Here is a 5,097-nt window from a genome sequence, read left to right as displayed (position 1 = left end):
CGAAACCTCACCTGCAACATGGTGGGATAAACCCTGAGTACTCGAATGTACTCAGCTAGACTTACCCGTCATAAACTAGAAATAAAATTGACTCCAAGGAGTATGCAAGGCTTTATAAGTGGAGGTAGCTTGACAACATTTTGCATAAAAAGTGATTAACTCAATTATATAATTATAATTCTGTCAGCAAGTTGATTAGAACTTCCATCTCTAGATTAGCAACTATCCTGTGCCAAACATGTGGTATATCTTTTTAGAGCATACAATAGTAACCATAGCAGGTATAGTAATTCCATGTTTATTCGAACCATCACATTCCATAATCCAATTACTACGATGTTGGGACTAGCCAAGTTTCTCACTATCCGGGAGAGACGGCGATTCGAATCGATTTCAACCAGCTGGGAATTTATTCCTAACACAAACCCAGGTCTACCAGCCACGATAGCCTTAGGTCACCTTTGGTACAACTCAGGTACACATTTTGTGGGTCCGTACCGCGCCGCACAATCTGGAACACCAGATGCCAGGATGCTCAGGCCAAGCCTGCCCTTGGGCTCAGTCTAATCGTTCCCCGGAAGGAGCGCACAACAGAATGGTTCCCGGCCTGAGTTGAATTACTCGGCTTCGCGGTCGGAACGAGTTATCCGGCCAGCTAAGTGAGAGGCATGCGTTCAATCTTGTTAGAAGCGCCAACAACGGTACAGTCCTTAATCGACATAGACGGGGATAAATCCACACCCAAGACCTCCATGTCTTGTTGCTTCTCTATCTACTTCCCGTCCGGTCTCGATTTACTTTTACCACATGGTTCTGTTCCACAATAGCAGATATAGCCAACCGTGCTCCAGTATCCACCTACATCTCGCAGGTGACAGGACATCACCCGACTTCTACCGGTCTAAGCATGGCTAAGCATATATTCGATCCTGGACCTATACCGGTTAAAGGGTTAATATCTGGACAAGGAATTTACATGCATCAAGTGGTTTCATTCAACTCTTATAACCTAATGCATCAATCATAAGTACGTAAGTAAACATTTGTAAATTACTGGGAGACTTATAATGCTCCGGGGCTTGCCTGGGATCCGACACAAGTCAGTTCAGTTAGCTTGCACTGACTTGGTGACATCTCCGGCCCGAGCACTTGCTTAGTCCTTCCATCTTCGGGTTTGACTCCACATCACATCCTTCACATGGTTTATCTAGCGTACCTAAATGAGATGCAAGATGCAGGTGTATGAATACATGGAAGTGCAATAGGCAATGCATCGCATGCAGTAAGTAAGACAAGCACAAGGTTACATTAACATGCACAAGCACTTCACATTGCTTACTATAAATATCGCACAATTTATCATGCCACGATAGCAAAGAAGATGTCAACACCAAGCATGACACAAGTTTCCCAAGATCTCAGGTACTCTAACTCAACTATCATCAAAGGTATGAGCCACACTTAGCAATATACAAGCAAACAACTAAAATGGGAATCTGTCAATTTCTGGACATGCAAATAGCAGCTATAAGATTTAGCTATAACTGGAGTTACACAAATCCAAATGACTTGCAAGAAGACATTCTGGAAAGCTTATGAAATTTTCGACAATTGATATTTAATCATCTTAGCATGATTCTCAAGTTAACTAAGCCAAATATACCCATTTACAGAAACTGGTCTAAACAAGGCAGAGAGTAATCAATTCTGTAACCCAACTTTAAACAGGCATAACTCACAAACCACAAGGTCAAATACCACCAAATTTTAACAAGAGCTAGATATATGAATTATCTACAACTTTGTTATTATCACCAAAAACTCATTCAAATCCTAACTAGATCAAACCCTAGCATCTTTCAGATCTGCTCAGACTAAAATCAAAACCTGACAGAAGACTTAAAAGTCATGTAACTCCTACACTATCTGGCCTATGACCTTACAATTTGAACACAAGCAAGATCATGAAATTTGCTACAACTTTTGTATTCACTACAACCATAGCAAACATCACTTACACCATGAAAATAATTGCACAAGCAAACTGCAAATCCAGCCCAACAGCAGTGGTATAGAAAACTGATAGCATCTTCAGAGAAGCATAACTGGAGTTCTAGACCTCCAACAAACGTGAACCATAACTTTTTGAAAAGCTTAGGAAGTTACCTACAACTTTCTTATTCTCATATTAAGATGATTCTTCAGTTAGAAGGGTCAATTAATCCAATAATTGCATCTCTGTCCAAAACATAGACAGAAACTGACATGTCACTTTAAACAGCTATAAATGGAGTTATACATGTCCAATAAATGTGGTTCTAGACTCTTTAGAAAGATTAGCAAATTCTAAACAACTTTGTTGTAAAAACCTAAAGCTAATTCTACTACTAAGAAGGCCCCACAGTAAGAACAAGGAAACCCTATCTGGGTTTGGGCAGAAACAGCCACAGAGATTTAAGCAAGTATAACTCAAGATCTACTTAGCCAAAAATCATGATATTTAACTTTTTGGAAAGCTTAAGAAAAGTAATAAAACTCATGTATTGTCATCAAATCATGATTCATAACTTAACTGAGCCAATTAATTCAAACATGCAGAACTGTTTAGAATAGGAGCAAATCAAAACAGGGCATTTGTTATTTTTATAACTCTTAAACTATAAATCCTAAACTCATGAAATTTTTACCAGACAACAACAATCACCTTAGTAGCACTCCACAAAAATTTCACATTTATTTGAGCACATCAACTGCAGTTATAAAAAAAACAAGTAAGACTAGCATTCAAACCCTGACTGCACAAATCCATTTTTACAGCTAAAACTTTAAACTAAAACCTGACATATTATAGATCTAGTGCATAGAGAATTTCACAAGGATTCCAAAAAGTCCTCATTTACTATTTTACGAATTTTCTACGATTTACTATGAATTTCCAAAGTTTTACCCGATTTACAACAAATAGGTCCCTCGAGGCACTATTCACTTGAGTCAATGACATCGCATTTAGGCCCTTCCCTTTAGTCGAATTTGAAGACGAGGTCCCTGACGCGAATTTTGAAGGGCTGCACAGGAGCTCGCCGTTCGTCGACCGGAGGAGGCTCGTCGGCGGTGGGGGAAGTGGCGGCGGAGCACGAGCAGGGCCGCGCGCACTCGCCGGTGGCCTCGGCTCGGCCCGAGGTGGAGTAGGGAGCCCCAGCCACGTGCGCCGGCGGCCTAGGCCGAGCCGCACCGTGGTGAGGGCGCGTCGGTGACGAGCGGCCTCAGGCGAGGGGTGCGCGGGTTGCGGCGCGAGGTGAGGGAGGTGGTGGTGCGGTCAATTTGGGTGGAGGGAGGTTGGAGACGCAGGAACGACGCGCGGCCATGGAGATGGCATGACCGGCCATGGCGGCGACGGTCGCGCCCGCAAGCAGCAACAGCAGCACGCGAGGAAAAAGAAAGGGAGGGCCAGAGCGAGTGAAGGGAAACACGCTCGGCTCTCCGCATCGACGCAGGGGCGCAAGGACGCACGGCAGCAAGTGAGGTGCTTAGCTCGGGCATGGAGGACACGTCCAGGACACGCGTCGCTGTTCGGGCAAATCCTCGAGCACGTGGCGGGCGTCGGTGTGGGCAGGGTGGGGAGCCGATTTGGGCCACTTCCAGGCCGAATCAGTCCTTGGGCCAAAAATAAAGTTTGCTCACCTCGGACTGCTCTACATTTCTCATTAAGGGACTCCAGTCATTTGAGCATCATAACAGTGGGTAATTAATCTCCAAGTTAACAGCGTCAGCACGTTGACAGCGATGAACAAAAGCCCAAATTGGTGGTCAAAACGAAGTCAAACGAATGCCATCATTATACATGCCCATCTCCATCATGTATACTCCAACTTTTATCTTTGGACTAAATCGAGTTGCTTAACAAATTTTGGAGAACGTGAGACGTCAATGCCGATGTCGATGAATTTCTAGACTTAGAATATTTCTAAGTCCTGAAATCAGCAGCAGGTTCCAACTTCGAGCCTCTATTTGACTTATTTCCAAGTTGATCTAGCTCTGGGTCCAAAAACAAAGTTTGTTCTACATGATATGGACTACAACTTTCATTTAAGGTCCAACCTCAAAACTAGTATAGAACCTACTGTTCTACTTTGACCAAAGTAGGATCACGATGGAGCTTAAATTATCCTTTTTGATCCATTGGAGCATTTTCTTGGCATTTGCCCAACATGAACCTTTCATGACTTTTATTGTAGAATTCATCTAGAGTTATTTTGGCAAGGTTGCAAGGTTTGGTTGACATCTCATGCTCTCATTCACTTAATAGTGTAATTCAAGCACTTAGTAAAATCATTCCAACAAGGATATAACTTATCATTTCATGTGACTTTTTGATTCCAAACTTCATGAAACTTTTCCATGGATCAATATAGATGGGTATTGATGTGAGACACATGAAGATATTCCCATAACACCAGCCAAGCATATATCTTGAAAAGGGCCTATATGTAAAGCAAGGGTGCAATATCCAAGTTTAGGTTGGGCTCATTTCTATAGGTTGGACCTTGGCATCTTCACCATCACTTAATATGCCATGTTTGAGCTCAAATCCATTGCTTAACTGGTGGCAAACACCTGGGGTGTTACATCCTCCCTGTGGTAAAAATATAAATAACGATACCTAGTATACTCCTGGGTGAAATGCTACATTGGTATATTATCTGTGCGCTTGCGAATACTTTAATATATATATATATATATATATATATATATATATATATATATATATATATTATTCTCTAAAGTTTACAAGTGTCATTAATAATTACCAACCACGCATTTTTGGCATTATGCTAGGGATGACAACCTAGTAACAAGTGATGCTAAGAATTGCCAACAGAATGTAAGTACAAGAGTGAGGTAGTAAAGATATACCGACGTGGCAAGCGACAATCAATCAATCACAATGAATACCAATGAAATCCTCAAAAACAATGATGACACAAGATTTTTCACCGAGGTTCACTTGCTTGTTGGCAAGCTAGTCCCCATTGTGGCGATTTACTCACTCGGAGGTTCACATGCTAATAGGCATCACACGCCCAACCCGCAATCGGG

Source organism: Miscanthus floridulus, chromosome 18 (genome assembly GCF_019320115.1).
Source record: "Miscanthus floridulus cultivar M001 chromosome 18, ASM1932011v1, whole genome shotgun sequence".
NCBI classification, from domain to species: Eukaryota; Viridiplantae; Streptophyta; class Magnoliopsida; order Poales; family Poaceae; genus Miscanthus; species Miscanthus floridulus.
This window is presented reverse-complemented; position numbering follows the sequence as displayed.